This window comes from Lotus japonicus, chromosome 1 (genome assembly GCF_012489685.1).
Source record: "Lotus japonicus ecotype B-129 chromosome 1, LjGifu_v1.2".
Lineage (NCBI taxonomy): Eukaryota > Viridiplantae > Streptophyta > Magnoliopsida > Fabales > Fabaceae > Lotus > Lotus japonicus.
The window spans coordinates 40567701-40588121 of NC_080041.1; the positions used below are offsets into that span (position 1 = coordinate 40567701).

The 20421-nt window shown below is 38.2% G+C and overlaps 1 long non-coding RNA gene across 1 annotated transcript; it reads left to right on the forward strand.

The window, feature by feature from the left end:
• Positions 1-9418: 9418 nt before the first annotated feature.
• Positions 9419-11499, forward strand: LOC130731842 (uncharacterized). The gene is made up of 2 exons (XR_009016843.1): positions 9419-9842; positions 11188-11499. It is a non-coding gene; the product is annotated as an uncharacterized LOC130731842 (long non-coding RNA).
• Positions 11500-20421: the final 8922 nt, after the last annotated feature.

Here is a 20421-nt window from a genome sequence, read left to right on the forward strand (position 1 = left end):
ATATGAGGCTATTAAAGCCACAAGATTCGTTAATTGCAGTCTTAGAATCAAACCTTCATGATGGTCCTGTTTTCTTTAACTGCTATCCAAACTATGCTATGAATCTTCAGAATAGTTGGACCAAAAATGCCATACAATTAGATCTATTAGCAAACAATGATATTTTTGAAGAAGAAAGTGATCCTTTCTCAATAATATATAGAGTATATTATAAAGTTTCAAAAATCAATTATAATTTTAAAGCTTTAAGATCTTCACCCAAACAAGAAACCATTATGCTAGAAGCAAACCTGAAAAGATCTTCAGCACAAGTTCCAAAGAAACTTACTCATGAAGAAGTTATGAGTAAAGTTCCTGAGGAATGGGTATTCAAGAATTCCCTGCCTCAACCAAAAGTTCATAATACTCAAGTAAGAGAATTGTTTCAAGAAGGAGCAAATCTCACTTTAAGAATGAATAGATCAAACTCATTTAGTATTAGATCTCCTCAACAGTTATACAGAGTAGATCTCCCAAGATCTTATGTATCATCAAAGCTTAAAGGATTAGATACAACGTCTAGTCCTAGTATAGCAACACCTATATATCAAGATGAAGAATCTCATAATTATTCTCCAACACCTTCGCAAATCAACATGCTAAGTAGGGTAAAACCTAGTTTTGAAATAGACAAAGATTTCATTAGAAAAGATTTTATGGCTGAATACAATAAAGATAAAAGATTATGGTACTTCGAGAATTACAGTAAACAAGAAACTGAAACTCTTAGGGCCTTATATTATGAAGAAATGGAAGTTTCTAAAAAAAACATCTATTTTTTTGATTGGTTCGAAAACCATTGTATTAAAAATAATCTTAATTATCCTTTCTGGAAAAACGTCAATCCAATCACAAAAATAAATACCACTTGGAAAACTCCTGATAATAACACTATTACTTCAGAATACCCTCCACAAACTGGAGTGAAAATAGTCATAAAAGATGGTCATGAAATCGAAGCATCTCCTTATAAGGCAGAAGCTAACAAAGTTCATCAACAATTAAATTTTGCAAATACTATGTTAACAATCATGTCAAAGCAGCTAGAAAGAATAGAGGTTCAAAAACCCTCTATTACAACCAAAGAAGCTTCTTCATCATTTACCTTAGGAAATCCTTTGCAAACTCCTATTTTCAAAATTCCTCAATACACTAAAGAAGAATTTAATTCCTTTAATCTCTCGGGAAGTGTAGAAAAATTAAAAGAAAAATTAAACAAGCTTTCAATAAATCATTTGGATAAAGATTTAAATATCAATAAAATTAGAAAGTTTGGGCCAGATAACAACACAAGAGCCTACTATCCAAGACCTTCCTATTCTAATATGAGGTTTGAAGAAAGAAAAGAATTTATTCAAAATACCTTTAGTGGAACTAGCCTTGATGAATGGAATATCGATGGCTTTAGTGAACAAAATATATTAGATATTACGCATCAAATGATTATGGCTGCCACAACCTATAAAGTCCATAATAACACCGATAGAAATGCAGCATTAATGATTACTCATGGCTTCACCGGTCAGTTACGAGGCTGGTGGGACAACATCATGACCCCTGAAGATAAATCAACTATATTAGAAAAGAAAAAAGAAAATGGAGAAGAAGATGCTGTAGCAACATTAATATATACTATTATACTTCATTTCATAGGAGATCCTAGCATATTTAGAGAGAGAGCTTCAAGCCAGCTCGCTAATCTCTATTGTCCTACCATGTCCAATTACAGATGGTATAAGGACACCTTCTTCTCAAAGGTAACCTTAAGAGAAGATGGCAACAGCGCCTTCTGGAAAGAGCGCTTTATTGCAGGATTACCTAGATTAATGCAATCAAAGGTATTAGATAATTTATCACTTTTTAATCAAGGAAATCCAGTAAATTTTGGTTCGCTATCATTTGGACAATTGCATAACACTATAGTACACACAGGAATACAAGTTTGTACTGACTTCAAACTTCAAAACAAAATGCAAAAAGATATGCAAATCTCAAGAAAAGAAGTAGGTAGCTTTTGTGAACAATATGGAGTAGAACCTTTACAAGCTCCTAGTTCAAAAGCTAGAAGGATTCATAGATCCAAAACAAAGCCTTCTCAGGGCTATAAAAAGAGAAAACCATTTCAAAAAAACCTTATGAACAAAGTCCTTCTACTCAAAAACCTATAAACAAAAAAGCTGTAAATCCTAATAAAAAGAAAAATGTCTGCTGGAAATGTGGAAAGCCAGGACATTATGCAAATAAATGCAAAACTCAACAAAAAATTAATGAATTAGATTTAGACCAAAAACTCAAAGATAGTCTAATCAGTGTTCTCATTAATAGTGAAGATCCTCACTACTCTTCAGAATATGAATATGAAGGAGATGAAGACCAAGATGTAAATCTGGTCGAATACTCATCTGATTCTCATTCCTCTCCAGAAGAAGAAAGAGAATGTGTTAAAGATAGTTCAGGATTCTGTGATTGTGCAGGATGCTTAGGACAAAACGTCAATATGCTAACCCAAGATCAAACTATGAGTTTAATCTCTATAATAGACAAAATGAAGAATTCTCCCTTAAGGGACGAATTTCTACAACAACTAAATCTTTTGGTCAAAAAGGAAGAAACCTTGAAAAAGGAAATTAGTCCTCCAATAAATAGCATGAATGAAATTTTTAATAGATTTCGTCCTAAACCAACCATAACCTTATCAGATCTTCAAGAAGAAGTGAAAATATTAAAAGAAGAAGTTAACCAATTAAAGCAAAATGATCTTAGCTTAGAGTTCAGATTAATGGAAATAGCTGGGATAAAAATTATAGAATCTCAAGAAACCTTAGCCAGTACCTCAGGATTAAAGCAAATACATAATGAAGAAGAAGAAGAACCCAGTGAAAGTTATCTTAATCTCCTCAACTTGGTTATAACCCATAAATGGCACTCTGAAATAACTTTAGTCATTAATAATGATTTTCGAATCAATATAGTAGCCCTCATTGATAGTGGTGCAGATATCAATTGTATTCAGGAAGGCTTAGTCCCCACTCAATTTTATGAGAAAACCAAAGAAGGAGTCAATAGTGCAAATGGATCCAAAATGAATATTCAATACAAACTATCAAATGCAAAGATTTGCAAAAGCCAAGTTTGTTTTAGATCTTCATTTGTCCTAGTCAAAAACATGACAGAAAAAATCATCTTAGGAACTCCATTCATTTGTCTTCTATACCCTATTGATAAAATAGATGAAAAGGGACAGTCTTAGGAAAGACTATTACTTTTCCATTTATAAAACCTCCTCAGGTAAAAGAATTAAATTTATTAAAGGAAATCTCCACCTCCAAAATAAATATGATCTCTAGAAAAAAGAATCATATCAATTCTTTACAAAAAGAAATAAAATATTATAAAATAGAGGAACAGCTCAAGAGATCTAATATTCAAAAGATTATTAAGGATTTTCAAGATCGGATAGAAGAGGATCTATGTGATTTAAATCCCATGGACTTTCATCATAGAAAAATACATACCATAACATTACCATACATAGACGGGTTTAATGAAAAAGACATCCCTACCAAAGCCCGGCCCATTCAAATGAATGAACAATATTTAAAATATTGTAGAGAAGAAATAGGAGAATATCTCAAAAAGGGCCTGATTCGCCACTCCAAATCTCCTTGGAGTTGCACAGGGTTTTATGTCATGAATGCTTCTGAGTTAGAAAGAGGAGCCCCTAGATTAGTCATTAATTACAAACCCTTAAACAAAGTATTAAAATGGATAAGATATCCATTGCCTAATAAAACAGATCTCATTAAAAGATTACATAAAGCAACAATATTCTCAAAATTTGATATGAAGTCAGGATATTATCAAATTTCGGTCAAGGAGGAGGATCGATATAAAACCGCCTTCGTTGTCCCTTTTGGTCATTATGAATGGAATGTAATGCCACAAGGTTTGAAAAATGCACCTAGTGAATATCAAAACATCATGAATGATATATTCTATCCATACATGGACTTTACCATTGTATATCTAGATGATGTCTTAGTATTCTCAAAAGGCATAGATCAGCATGTTCAACATTTAGAAAAATTTATAGAAATCATTAAGAAAAATGGATTAGTAGTTTCAGCAAAAAAGATGAAAATCTTTGAAACCAAAACCAGATTTTTAGGATATGAAATTCATCAGGGACAAATTACCCCAATACAAAGATCGTTAGAATTCGCCAAAAACTTTCCAAATGAATTAAAAGAGAAAACTCAATTACAGAGATTTCTAGGTTGTGTTAATTATGTAGCAGATTTTATCCCCAACATAAGGATAATTTGTGCCCCTTTGTTCAAAAGACTTAGGAAAACCTCTCCGCCATGGTCTGAAGAAATGAGCCATAGTGTTAGAGAAGTCAAAAGATTAGTTCAAAGTCTACCTTGTTTAGGAATACCAGATCCAGATGCTTCATGAATTATAGAAACTGATGCATCAGAATTAGGATATGGTGGGATACTTAAGCAGGTAAAACCTCAGTCTTCAAAAGAACAAATAGTTAGGTACCATTCAGGCATTTGGCACCCAGCTCAACAGAAATATTCCACAGTCAAAAAAGAAATTCTTTCAATAGTCCTATGTGTTCAAAAATTTCAAGATGATGTTTTTAATAAAAGATTTTTGATAAAAACTGATTGCAAAGCAGCACCTTCAGTTTTACAAAAGGATGTTCAAAACCTAGTTTCAAAACACATTTTTGCTAGATGGCAATCTTTACTTTCTTGCTTTGATTTTGAAATAACTCATATTAAAGGAGATAGTAACTCCCTTCCAGATTTTCTAACCAGAGAATTTTTACAGGGTAAACATGAGTGAAAAGCCCAAGTCAAAAGATCAATATGGACCCCCACTGGGTTCATCTTCAACATCCAAAGACAAAGCACTTGCAATAACTCCCCTCAAAAGTACTGGAACATCTGCACCAGCCACCCCTTCAAAATCCTCTCAAAGACTTACTACCTCACAAATTGTCAAAACACCTCCTCAAAATCAAAAAGCTCCATTAGTCCCACTGGCTAATAAGTATACCGTATTAACTCAACCTTCTTCAAAACCCTCTGTCAAACCTGAACCAACAGAATATGTGGAAAAGCCAGAAGGCTTGTCATCCCTCATCATAGAAAAAGAATATTTTTCCTTATATCCAAAAGAAATAGCTGCCAAGTTATTGCCTCCCAACTTTCAATATGTTCCAGGACATCCCAAAAAGACCCGACTCTTTTATGAGTTCATCCTGGTGGATTCTGACTCAATAGAGGTTACTCATACCCCTGACAAACAAGGGGAGATAGCCTTTTCAAAAATTAAAATCATCAAAGTTCTTTCGGAAAAAGATTGGAATGCCCCTCTTCATTACTTCAAAAACTTTTCTAGACAGTTTGATCCACCTAGTTACAATTACTATGATTACACAGACGCTTGGTACAACGCCCTGTTCTTAGACCCTTTCAACACTCTTGGTTCATATGGTTTCATAAGGGGATTTCGCTGAACTTCCCACAATGGTTCAAAGTCTGGTTTTACCAAGTAGGTTTGGATGAATCCATTTTCCCTGAAGAAGTCAAGCCTCTATTCAAATACTTTGTCCAAAGGACCGACTTCCTCAGGGAAGAAAAACTCCTCATGTTCACTGCCTCCCAAGCCATTTCATGGATATTAACTTGGGACTGGAGATCCGTTCAAGTTTTTGATGATACAGAATTATACCAGCTTTATCGAATCTTTAGGATAAAGTGGTGGGCAAAGTTCAATATTTCATTAATACAGCAAACAAAAATTGAAGCCTGGATAAAAACCTATCATCTTACTCAAAAGAGCAAGAAGCAGTTATCCGCTCCCCAGGCTCCAGGTCTCTCTCAAGAAGCCTCATTCCTTCAAGAGAAGTCAAAAATTATGGCCGAATTAGCTTCAGCTAGCTCACCCAAAGAATTTCAACAAAAATTAGACATGATAAGCCAAAAGTCAGGCTCAGATACATCATCAGTCAACAGTCGACACTACCTCCAAGATAATGAGGATGACTGTGAAGGCATCAATTATCATCCGTATGACTAAAGACAAAAGAGTCATCATCAACACTCTTCATCATGGCAGACAAGGAATCTGCTTTTCATTATCAAAGTTTTCATTATTGTAACTAGGGCTACTTTAAATCAAGTCTAGTTACTTTATCATTAACTATAGTTACCTTTTGTAAACCAGAATTACTTTTCGAAAAGTAATCATGGTTAAGTCTTGTTTAAATAGGTAGCCAAGTTAGAGTAGAGGGCATCGGGTTTTTTACCTACCTCTCTCTCTCTCTCTCTCTCTCTCTCTCTATGTTTGTAATCCCTGCAGTTCATCTTGGAATAAAAGCTTTCTTCTGTAAGTACTCTGAGTTTTCATTTTTTTTTTTCATTATTTGCAAAATGTTTTTTAGCTTCCGCAACTTCTGGTATCAGAGCCTATTCCCGTGAGGGAAGGGTTCTGGAATCAGTAGTTAGTTTTTGTTGGATCTAATCTTTTGTTTTTCTGCAACTGTATTTCTTCTTACTGTTTTAATTAATCACCTTGTTCATTTCACTTAGAGTTCTTAAGAATCTAGTGTGAGGTATCCCTGGAGTTTAGTGGTCCCGGCCGTAAAACCTGAGAGGTAGTGAGTCCGTTGTATATATATATATATATATATATTTGTCACATTGTGTTTGCAAAACTGTCTTTTCTTTATTCATAATCGTTATGTGTTTACATCATACATTTTTTTTCTTTCCCTAAAATCTAGAATGGAGGATCCTTCCTCATTCTTCTGCACTCTTGGCGCTGCTCTGACCTCTCTTTCTCCAGATGATCCAGTGAATACTGGATGTTGTTGAGATTGACGTTTAGCTCATTCCTCTCCAGAATCTCTTCTGTTGTCTTGAGCTTCTTCTCTATGCTGTCCTTTTCTTCCAGCAGCTTCAGCTCAAGCTGGCTGAGTTCTGGCACCTCCTCCACGAAGGCAAGGAATTCCTTTACGTCTTTCTTCAGCTCTGGACGAAGGTCCTCCTCAAGCAATGTCCTCGTTAGCTCTGGAATGGTCGTTGTACCCTATGGATGCCTTACGTTCAGGAACAAGTCCTCTTCGAAGGCCTTCCTTCTGAGCTCTTCCAGTGCTCCCATGTATGATGCCATTTTTTCCTTTTATGGAATTGATCGAGTTGTGAAGCATTACCCTCCTCTAAATCGCTTTATATAAGCTTCATTCTCTCTTTGGAAGTTATTGCTCCTGCAGTTTCTCGAGGATAAGTCCTTGGTAACTGAAGTTCTCTTTACTCCCGTGGTCGGTGGTAAACGTTCTTCTCCTGCATTAACTCCTTTCTTAATTCGTGTAACTTTCATTCTTACCGCGTTTAATTTCTCCATCTTTTCACTCAGACCTTCTCTGAGGGGGAGTACCTTGTACTTCAAGCTGAGTTTTTCACACCCCATACTTTTTGCATATGAAAAAAAAGGGGAGTACACCTAGTTTTTGATGTGTAGTGTGATTTATTTTTGGAGAATTTAAGAGTTCCACTTTTATGACCATAGATGTGTCACTGGGCAAATACAAGGAATACATTTCACTTCTTCTGAAGTGATTATATTTGACTCTGATATCACTTATCGTTGACTCTGAATACTTATGCGCTCTGATTATTCTATTTCATCTATGTCATGCGCCTTCACTCTGAACTCTTACATTATTTAGCTCAGAATCTAGACAATTCTAACGTTTTCATTAAGTCTTAGATTCAGGGGGAGCTATGCTCAGAATCAAGCTGTGACTTGGATTCAGAATGAGCAAGATAAACTATTCACATCAGGATAAGTCTTATTCTATATCTCTAAACTCTGAGTGAATTCAGTTTTATTGTTTAAGAATTGTTCATCAAAATACTTAGTTTTGTCATCATCAAAAAGGGGGAGATTGTAAGATCAAGTTTTGATCGAGTAGTACAACTCTATGTTTTGATGATTACAAGTTAACATTTGAGTATGAACAATTATCGTACTCTAACGTGTTTTTCTGAGTGTGCTATTTACAGGCTCTGACCTCAATTCAATCTCACACAAATCAGAAGCACTGTGCATAAAGAGTGACCCAAGCAACGCTTTCGCTACATCTATGTTCACTATGAACAGTAGGAATGCTTCAGAAGATCTGAAGTTATACAAGCTCTGATATGGACTGAGTCACTAGAAGTTCTGAAGATCCAGAAGTTCTGACAACCAAGAAACTCTGAAGGTTCAGATGTTCTGACGGTGTAGAAGACTCTGAAGATCCAGAAGCTGAATAGTGGAAACTCTGATGTCCAGAAGCAAGAAACTCTGAAGACCATGTACTTCCCTCTGAGTTCAGAATCAGAAGATATACGGTCAGAGGATCTGTGCTTTCCCTCTGACTCTGATCAACCGGCTTCACAAGTTCCAACATAAAGCATTCCCCTGATCAGAAGTCTCCTAGGTTTAAAGGTCAAGTCACTATCCAAGTACAAAAGCAAATGTACTTTCCTGACGACCTACCTAACGTTCTCAGCCACAGCAGAAGCTGGAATTTCCAGAACTGCCCTCCAACGGTAGCATTTCCATGCAGCGTTCAAACCCTAATCCTTGGAGTATAAATAGAGGCTGAAGTTTAAAAGATGCGTTTGGAAGAATTACACACGCGCAAGCTATATTCAAAAACCTTCAAGCATTCTTTCATCTGAATTCATTGTGTTTACTATTAGCTTTTCATAAGCAAATCTCTTGTAAACATTCTTTGTTAAACAGTTTGTTTAGTTACCTTTAGGAGATCAAGGTTGATCGGATCCTAGAGAAGACTAAGAGAGTGAATCTTAGTGTGAGCTAAGTCAGTGTAATTGTTAGTCACTTGTAGGTTTCAAGTGCAGTTGTAACACTTTACCTGATTAGTGGATTGCCTTCATTCTAAGAAGGAAGAAATCACCTTGACGGGTGGACTGGATTAGCTTGAGGGATTTATCAAGTGAACCAGGATAAAAATCCTTGTGTGCTTTTCTATCTCTTATCTTTAGCACTTATTTCTCGAAAAGTGTAAGGCCCTAAGTTCAATTTGGAACAATTTTATGAAAGTTTGAATAAAATTGGGGTTTTAGCTAATGTTTGATAACTGGCAGATTAAAACTGTCAACTTGTGCGAATTTTTAGAGGGTCTTAACGACTTCATTTGGGAAAACTTCCTTCATGAGAGTTGTAGCCCTTTAAGTCTAGAAAATCCGACCTCTGTAGCTTAAGATATTTGCGTTTTAGTGACTGTCGTTAAGGTTGTACAGTACCAGCGAGTAAATTAGTTTGTTTCCTTCTAATTCCGAATTGGATTATGAAATTACTTAAGAGGGCTTAAGTTTTTAATTAGATTCAGGTCTGATTAAGTTATTGGGTCAAGGGTTTGACTTGGAGCGGGCTCAAGAGAAAAGAAAAGAAACCCAAACCCATGATGAGGGGGAGCCCGCGGTTGTATTAGGGTTCTGAAGGGGGGAAAAATTTCTTTTCCTTTCAGTTCTGAAACAGAAACCCTTGCACTCCTTACGTAAAGAAAACAGAAGAGAAAAGAGTGAGAGAACCACCCCTTGAACCCTTAGCCGCCGCCGACCAAACCACCACCGCAACCCGTGACGCCGCGCGAGTGAGAGAGCCTTGCGAGAGGGAGAGGATTCGCGTGGAGGAGGAGAAGAGGGACGTGGACAGCAAGCAACTGAGTTCTGAACCTACATCTTTTCTCTTTTTCAGACCAAGAACCCAAGGTAAGGGCTGGTCTTAGGATCTTTTGGGTAGAATAGGGGTTATATCATGAGTTTTCTTGGAAAAATTATGATTCTTGCCATGCTTTGACATGATTTTATGTATGAACTTGATTGATGTGCTTGAGGTTTTGAATATGCAATGTGTGCTGGACTTTTTCCATGTGATATTGGGTTACACTGTGAACATGTTACTATATTTGATGCTGGTAGATGACTTAGAACCCTTAGAATAGAGTGGCTAAAACGAAATTGATGGCAAATGCATTCTCTGTCAGATTTCTGTGCTGGACAGTAAACTTCAGGTCCTATTTTCACTTGTTTCTGGTCGCCAAATAAAGAAATGATTAACATACAAATTGTAGATCTTCGAAAGAGCTTTCCAGACATATAAAGATCATAAATTTTGGTCTAGTATTGTGTGTTGTAGGTCGTTTTGGGTAACCGTCATACCTGCTGTTTTTCCCTGTGTCGGACAGAAACTTTAAGGAGTGATATCACCTAATTATGGGGCTCAAATGAAAATGATTTTAACTAGAGAGTTGTAGATCTTTAAAATAGCTTTTCGGAAAGATATTATACATGATTTTTTGTTGGAGGACGCATTCTGCAGACCAGTTTCAATGAACGTTCTTTCTGCTGTCCAAAAAGCTAAGTTGCGAAAATGTGTTGTTTTCCATGCATAAGCCTTATGTTACCTTATTTGATAATTTATGCCATGATGTGCCATGCGTAAGTGTAAGTTTATGCTATGCCTTATGTGAATTGTGATATTATTGGAAATTGTTCAAAGGGTCGCTCATCCAGCTGTAATTCCCGATGTGTCTGTGATCGTTTAATTGTTATATTTATGCGATGTTGATGTAAGACTCTAGGTTGACTTTAGAGACTTAAACAAAGAGAAACGCGTAATTAACTCGCTTGCAAGAAGATTGTGAATGAAATTTTATTGGACATAGGTCTAGTGAGACTATGGACCATGAGAACGATGGTACCTTGCACGCGAGGGAGTTATTTGGGTTGACTGCGGTCTCCCGTGAACCTTGTGGGCCGGTGTGGCTTCACGTGATTTGGTTGACTGCGGTCACCGTGAACTTTTGTGGATCATTGCGGCTCCATGTGAATTGGTTGACTGCGGTCACCGTGATAACCGTGCCTCTACGGAAGCACGAAGATGGCCATGGAAGTTTTGGTGGGTTGTGTGAAGTGAGATTCCGTTAGTAACTGACTCTTTCCCATAAAAGACATATAATGTACTTATATTATGTTGTTGTTGATTTTGTGATTATCATTCTTTTTGTTTGACCTGACCCTGCTTGTTTGCTATGTGTTTATTTGGGGGGGGTAGATGGTCGTGAAGATAATGACGAGGACTCATTCTTGGGAGTTGATGCTACGTGGCGAGCCACTACCGGATGACGACTACACTTCTGATGAAGAGGAAGAAGATAAAGAGGAAGGGGCCAAGGATATGGTTGGGTTGTGAGACATCCATTTTTCTTTTGGGTTGAGAGTACCGAGTTTTGGAAGTATTGAACCATTACTTTATTTTAGTTGAGATAGTTTAACTTGATGTAATTTACTTTGAAGTTTTCTTCCGGATAATTATTTCATACTCTTTTCAATGATTAATAAAGTTTGAGGTTTACGTTGATGATTATTTCCGCAAGTTTGAAATGGTTAAGTTTCGAGAATTTTGTAACTTTGAACTTTTATCATTAATTCAAGATTAATAAGTGAATCGACGAAAACTCTTTACGAAAATTGGTTAATTAGTTACTGTGTAACACTCGAGAAATCGGGGCGTTACAAAAAGATTTGTCAAAATCTTTAAGGTGGAAGTTTTATATTGAAAATGTTATTCAAACCCCCCCTTTCTACCGTTTTTCATACCTTCAGATGATTGAAAGTCACCGAGTACTATAGTACTCTTGCTGTTGGAGTTTGTGTTGTATTGACCGACACTAAACTCTTGGGTTTTGAAATTGGGTTTAAGCTAAACACTTATGTTGTGAGGACGATTCGATGTTTGGCTAACCATATTGCATCATGCATCATTCGATGAAGAACGGGAATGCTTCATCAATAGTGAAGAACGGGAATGCTTCACGAAGGTTGGGGAATTGCCTTCATCGAAGAACACAAAGATGTATCTTCGGCATAGCGGGCTGATCCGACTATGCATGGGTTTGTAAGCGACACCCGAGCGGAAATGGTTAAACACTAGGCCGGTGTTAGGATTGACTCGATGGTGCCCATCCCAAACAACTATCCGGATCATATTGAATTGCATTTCACACATACATTCACCCTGACTGGAATTGTGTGCTGTTTGCATTACTGAATTATTGTTAGAGCCGATAACATGCTAGGAATATATTTATATATATAATAACATATATATATATTCCCCAATCACATGTTGTTTGTATATCTACTCTATTCTGTGAGTTGACCCTAGCGCCTTGGCTTTGGTTTCATGTTTGTGTTTGGGCGGTCGGCCTGCTGCCAGATGTCGACGGTGGATTGGGTTTCGATGGTCTCTCCCTCGGGGGGGATCAGGTTTGAGTTGGTTGACCGACATGCCCCCACCGCTTGGGTGATCTATCTTGTGGGTCATCGGGCGACGTACCGGGGAAGGGTCATGGAGGACCGGACTGACGAGCGTGGACGTCTGACTAAAGGAGTTTTACGACGCATGGAGCTGAGCTTCAACATGCCAACTTCAGTTCGTTGTGGACTCGGTACAGGGAGGGTAGGTTTAGGCAGGCGTCATATTTTGTGTAGAGATCTGATTCGTTTTGCTTTTGGGACAGGGTAGGTTCCCGACGCATGGCTTTTTGTGTGGTTCTCTTACTGAGGGATCACAGTGAGTCAGTCGGACCATAGGGGTCTTTGCCTAGGCCATTTTGAGGCCGACTTTCTCTTAGTGGATTGTAATTATAACTTTCTCACTCACACTTCTGGATCTGTATATATTTGCCTACGGGCACACTACTTTGGAGTCACTGCGAGTACGCATGACGTGGGAGTGCAGCTGAGGCTGTACATGTGTATATGTGTTGTACATCGGTTAGTTTAGTTTGCTGGGTTATGTTTTAATTTTCTATCGCTTTAATTAAAAGGAATCAAACGAAAAAAAAAAATTACCTGTTTTCCGCGTAAAGTTTATTTTTAGTTACTAAAGTGACACCTGGAAATCAGGGTGTTACATTCTCCTTCTCCAGACGATCCAATGAATACTCTATGTTGTTGAGTTTGATGTTCAGCTTATCCCTCTCCAGACTATCTTCTGTCCTCTTGAGTCTCTTTTCCACAGCTTCCTTCAGAGCTCTTCTAATGCCATTCTGTATGATGCCATTTTCTCTTAATTGGTATTGATTGAGTTGTGAAACTTACCCTCTTCTAAATCGCTTTATATAAGCTTCATTCTCTCCTTGGAAGTTATTGCTCCTACAGTTTCTCGAGGTTAAGTCCTTGGTAACTGAAGCTTCTCTTTACTCCCGTGGCAGGTGGTAAACGCTCTTCTTTTGCATTAACTCCCTTCTTTAATTCGCTTAACTCTCATTCATGCATCGTTTATTTCATCATCGTTTTTAAACTTAGACCTTCTCTAAGGGGGAGTACCTTGTACTTCAAGCTAAGTTTTTCACACCCCATACTTTTTTCTTATGACAAAAAGGGGGAGTACACCCAGTTTTTGATGTGTAAGCTATGTTAGTGTGATTTATTTTGGAGAATTTAAGAGTTCCACCTTTATGACCATAGATGTGTCACTGGGCAAATACAAGGAATACATTTCACTTCTTCTGAAGTGATTTCATTTGACTCTGATACCCTCATTGTTGACTCTGAATACTTATGCGCTCTGATTATTCTATTTCATCTATGTCATACGCCTTCACTCTGAACACTTACATTATTTAGCTCAGAATCTAGACATTTCTAACGTTTTCATTAAGTCTTAGATTTAGGGGGAGCTATGCTCAGAATCAAGCTGTGACTTGGATTCAGAATGAGCATAATAAACTATTCACATCAGGATAAGTCTTATTCTATCTCTCTAAACTCTGAGTTAATTCAGTTTATTGTTTAAGAATTGTTCATCAAAATACTTGGTTTTGTCATCATCAAAAAGGGGGAGATTGTAAGATCATGTTTTGATCGAGTAGTACAACTCTATGTTTTTATGATTACAAGTTAACATTTTAGTATGAACAATTATGGTACTCTAACGTGTTTTTCTGGGTGTGCTATTTACAGGCTCTGACCTCAATTCAATCTCACCCAAGCAATGCTTGCGCAACATCTATGTTCACTCTGAACAGTAGAAACGCTTCAGAAGATCTGAAGTCATACAAGCTCTGATGTGGACTCAGTCACTTGAAGTTCTGAAGATCCAGACGTTTTGACAACCAAGAAACTCTGAAGGTTCAGATGTTCTGATGGTGTAGAAGACTCTGAAGATCCAGAAGCTGAAAAGTGGAAACTCTGATGTCCAGAAGCAAGATGACTCTGAAGACCACGTACTTCCCTCTGAGTTCAGAATCAGAAGATACAACGGTTAGAGGATCTCTGCTTCCCTCTGACTCTGATCAACGAGCTTCACAAGGTCCAACATGAAGCATTCCCCTGATCAGAAGTCTACTAGGTTTAAAGGTCAAGTCACTATCCAAGTACAAAAGCAAATGTACTATCCTGACGACCTACCTAACATTCTCAGCCACAGGAGAAGCTGGAATTTCCAGAACTGTCCTCCAACGGTAGCATTCCCATGCAGCGTTCAAACCCTAATCCTTGGAGTATAAATAGAGGCTGAAGATTGAAAGATGCGGTTGGAAGAATCTCACACGTGCAAGCTATATTCAAAACCTTCTAAGCATTCTTTCATCAAAATTCATTGTGTTTACTCTTAGCTTTTTAGAAGCAAATTCTTTGTAAACATTCTTTCTTAAACAGTTGTTTAGTTACCTTTAGGAGATCACGTTTGATTGGATCGTAGAGAAGACTAAGAGAGTGAATCTTAGTGTGAGCTAAGTCAGCGTATTGTTAGTCACTTGTAGGTTTCAAGTGCAGTTGTAACATTTACCTGATTAGTGGATTGCCTTCATTCTAAGAAGGAAGAAATCACCTTAACGAGTGGACTGGATTAGCTTGAGTGATTCATCAAGTGAACCAGGATAAAATCCTTGTGTGCTTTTCTATCTCTTATCTTAAGCACTTTGTTCTCGAAAGATTTGTTAAAATCTTTAAGGTGGAAGTTTTATTCTGAAAACGTTATTCAAACCCCCCCTTTCTACCGTTTTTCATACCTTCAACCCTTTCTAATCAAAATATAGGCTCAATTCCTTGACAACCTAAACAATTGCAAGAAGCACTAAGCATGCAATTCAGGCCAACAAACCCCAACCCTTCCTCTATTCCTAGTAGCAAGCATAGAGGAGGTAATCTCACAACAAGCCCCAATTCTACAACAAACTTTCTTTATGATTATAGAAAAGCAAAAAGCTAGCATGCATCCAAGCGTGAAAGATAAAGCATAGGAGTGAGATTCAAGGGTTTACTCAGAACAACATGAATAGAAAAGAAATGAAAGCTAAAACATTCAAAGTCTTACAAAGAACCCAAAGCAAAAGGGGTTTTAGCCAAGCATGGCTATGAAATCCATACAAGAAAGCAAAGATGAAACCTGGAACATAGGGCTTAGAGAAAGCTCTTCAAGCTCCAGAACCCAAACCCTTTCTTCTAACTTATTAAAATATGACAAAATGACAAAAGGTCCCAAAAGAAATGTCAAAAAACCAATTTATAGGCAAACTAGATGAGTTTGGGCGCTCAGGCGCCAATTCAGCACGCCTGAGCGCCAATTCCAGCTCAAAACAATGCCTCTGGACGGTAATTGGCGCCTAGGCACCAATTAAGCATGCCTAGGCACCAATTCCAAAACCTGGAATAGAGCAATTGGCGCCTAGGCGCCAATTGAGCACGCCTAGGCGCTCTGAACTCGCTGGAAAACCTTTGGAACTTCCTCTTAACTCCTCTTCAAGCCTCTTTAAGCCTTCCTTCAGTTCACCAAGCTTCTTGACCTTCCTTATTCATCAGTTTCAGACCTGGTAACTTAGGCACAAAGCAAAAGAAGAATCTAGAAACTCAAAGAGTTAATTAGCAAAGAGAACCCTCAATTAAAATAGAAAAGATATGCAAGTCCTAAAGCTACTTAAAATGTAAGAAAGGTCCCTATAAAACTACAAAAATACCAAAACAAAGTAAAAACACAAAGAAAGATAAAAATGCATGATAATGCATGAAACACTACATGAGACTCAACAAAAAGACTCAAAACTAACAAAGAAATGACCCTTCAAACACTACTAAACTAGGGTCATCAAAAAGATCAAGGAACAATATCCAGAATTATTCGTCTAACCTTAAGTCTCGAGGACGAAACTTTCTTTTTGGAGGGTAGTATTGTAAGACCCTAGTTTTTAAGATAGGTTAAATAATTATTTTCTTATTCACGCTTAGTATTCCAATGTAATCGATAAGGAACTTGAACAAGTGTTTACCGAATTGGACGACCTTATGAAGAAGAAAGTTCAGGAATTGACTAAAGATGATACCATAGACAGTTTAAGTTATAGTTCGAGCTATTTCAACACCCGGCTTATGTCGAGAGTGTCTGAAAAAGGCTATATCTGCTCTTAAACCACTATTTACGTGAAATTCAAAATCTTTGGAAAAATAAGAATATCTCTTTATTTTTCCTATGACCCGTGTTTCGCTACGGAACTCTGGACTATTCACACGATAGGTTTGGCTTCCGGAAGTCCGTCGAAGCTAGGCTTTAATCTCTCGGGGACTTTAATTAAGACCCTTAATGAAACATTTTTCTATTTGAATCTTTTAATGAAGTTTCCATCTGCGTAGTCACAATTCTTTCAGCAATTACGACATTTCTTCAGAAGGAAGTTTCTTAATCCGACATCAACTGCAAAAAGTAATTTTCCGGCGTATTTTGGCCAATACTCCGTTTATATCGTTTTCTTCAATTCTGAGAACCTCATTTGGAGTTCTGGCATTCGGTCGCGAGATATTCACTTCTTATCGTTAGACGGAGGTACCGGAACGATCGGTTTCGAAAAACCTCGAAGTTTACTTTTCGAGCATCCGCTATATAAAGGCATGAAATGAGCTACCATTAGAGAGAGAGCGTCGCGGGTTCTAGAGAGAGAGGGAGAGGATTTCTTCGCGAGGTTTCAGTTTCTGTGGATCGACAGCGAGGTAATCTTGCTATTCCATACCTTTGTTTCTACTTTCTGTAGCTTTAAACCATGTCTTTTTGTGCTCAAAGTTTGGAGTAATTTCCAAAACTATCTTTTTACTTCAATTTTTCTTTAGATCTACCTTCTACTACTACCCAACAACCTATATTCTTCGCCAATACACGCCGATTTCGATCTAGTCGTCGTAGATCTGAAAAACTGTGGAAATACCCATATTCACCAAAGTTTCTCTTTTTGAACAAAAAATTCACGATTTAACCTTGTGCCTTTAGGATTAGTTGTTATAAATGCTACGATCTAAAACCCTGTCAAATTTGTTTTAAAAAATTCTAACTTTGAGTTTTGATCTTAAAGTTTGGACCCAAAAGCACCTACTTGCTCAGCAATTTCTAAAATTTTTCCGAGCATTGATTTACCCTAGTTATACGCCTAGATTACTATTAATCAAGTTAGATCGAAGAAAAAGCGTCAAAACGCAATAATGGGGGGAGTGGCTGAGGGCCCTATGTGGGTGTTGGGGGAGTTTTCTTTTTTTTTTGTAAAACTTGTCTTTTGTCCTAGATTCTCATACTCTGAAACTTCTAAAGTTTCGTCGAACGTTAGTTAGAATTGTATGAACTGTTGTGATTGATTCTGACTCAGTAAATTGGTTTTTACTCAAAGGTTTGAGTTTCGATTTGGGAGCATTTGGAGCTGTCGAGGATTCGCTTGAGGAGCTTGAGGATCGTGAAGTTGGAAGAGACACCGGTGAGGGCAACTTACTCTACTAGATAATGATTTAGGCGTCGATAACTTCGACTTTTTTATTTGGCTATTGATATTGATTGATTGATCTGATAGGGAAATGTTTTCTTAGGCTTTAGCCAACATATGTGTTTATAAGCTTTAATTGTTCTATGGTTGATGTTGACTGAATCACATGCTTATGTGCAAAGTGGCTATTTGTAGAACATGATGATATGTCTGAATATGTGTTATCGGATTGTACTGACTGTTTGTGCAATTATTTATCCGTATATTGTGATATCGTCGGAGTGTGGATAAAGAGAGTTTATGCCATGCTAGTGACGGAAACCATTAAGAGAGCGATCATTAGGTCGGACCAATGTCTGAACCTTTGCTTTTTAGGAGATCGAGACCTTCTCGAGGAATTACACGGGTTCAAGGGAAAACCTTAGAACTTATAGAATTATAAACCATTTTACAAATGAAAATCATAATACGCTAAACAACATTCAAACACTTTAAAGTATCGATAAACTAGTAAAGAAGACTTAGAGCTTGAGTAAGAATTTGGGAATATGAGAAGTGTCGATGATCCGAGTTTAGGGAAAACCCCTAAGTGCTTATGCACTTTTGCCAATCGGTAGTTAACATTTAGGCTACCTAATGGATAAGTCTGGGAAACCAATAAGTTTCTAAGTACAATGTACACCTTTTGCTCTAAAAGCAGTTCGACCATCTGAATGATGAGTCAGATGATTCGAGTAATCATCAAGAGTCTTTATAGTCTATCGTTGTAGGAATTCGAGGTCGATAGTTCAACAATTAGCGTAGGGAATTTTAGAGACAATATTCTTAGCTAGACTCTTACGTGTTAGGACAATTCGATGTTTGGCTAACCATATTGCATCATTCATTCATGTCTTAGGATACGCGATGGGATGTCGGTCCTCAGTGGAGCCAGTGGGATCGAAAGATCGGGTTTCCACGTAGATCACCGAGGGTGACTACATATTTAGGTTGTAAGTGACACCGAGTCTGCTGGTTAACACTAAGGCCGGTGAAAAGACCGACTGGTACACACGTGTCTAGCCTTTACGGAGCATTATTTTAGCATGACATTGCATTTCATACCATTAATCTAATGACTTCAGGTTGATGAATATCGTTATGAGTTTGATGATCTGATGTTGATAAACATCGTTATGTTTTTGTTGAATTGATGATTTATGCATGATGATTTAGTAGTTGAGGATGTATTGATATATATGCCATGATAACATTTATCAAACCTATATATATCTACCCCCCATACTCTACTTGTTCTCTTTACTATCAACACTATTTTGTGAGTTGACCCTCGCGCCTTGCCTTGTATGTATTGTTTGTGTTTGGGCGGTCGGAAAACTGCCAGATGTCGCTGGGGGAGTGGTTTACGCTGGTTCGCCCGTCCGGGGGAATCAGGTACGAGCTGATTGATCGAGTTGACCCTGCCGCTTGGACGTTGCACCCCGCTAACCACCGAGCGACGTACCGAGGGAGAGTGATGGAGGATGTGATTGACAACCATGGAGACATGACTACTGGAGTTCTGCGGAAGTACACCGTTGCCTTTGACCTGCCGCCGATGGTTCACTTTGGACCAGGTACTGGACTGCGACCACCTACGCCATCGTCGTCATTATCATCGTCGTCATCTGATGAGGAGGATCCTTCCGAGATCGATGTTGTTGCTGGGACACCGTCTGGACCGATGCCGCCTGCTGCTATGGACCCTACTGACGTTGCATCATCTTCGAGGCTCGTTGAGCCGAAGGAGGAGCCTGTCGCCACGACTCTGACTCGTCTTGGGGCGTCTGCTTCCTCTCGTGGTTACCGTGTCGAACCCTTGGTTCGCATGGTTGAGGAGGAGATCGCTACTGACGTAGTCGATCTGGAGACTGGTTTGACTAGGTTGGCACGGAAGATAGTTAGGAGGGAGGTTCTGGACGTGGATGTCGATGTGCTTACTGTGGACTCAGACACGGAGGACGACTACACGAGTGAGGAGGAGGAAGAGGGTTGGGAGACACGCTTCTTTGTATGACTGGGTTAGGGTGTATATTCAGTAGTAGCTCTGGTTAGTCGTTGTACATTTGGGATAGGGTAGGTTCCCGACCTTTTGCTTTTTGTGTGATTCTCTATATGGGAATCACAGAGAGTAGTCGGACGATAGGAGGTCTGAGGAGGCTGTTTTGGGCTGACTCTCTCACATTTTCAGGACTGTAATTATTACACTTACTTTGATCACTTTTGCGTACACTTGCCTTCTGGCATACTTTCTGTCACCGTCAGGTTCTGGTGACGTTTGAGGTACAGCATGGGTTATATCTGTTTATATATATATTAGTTTATCGGGGCATGTTTGGAGTTTCATTAAGACCACGTTGGACAAGTCTTTCTTATTTATTTCTCTCACCTTTAAAAAAAATACCTTCATTTTCCGCTGTTTTATTTTATTTGGTTACTAAAGTGACGCTCTGAAAGTCGGGACGTTACAGCCTCCGCCGCCTCCTCCTCCTCCCTCTCCGACACCT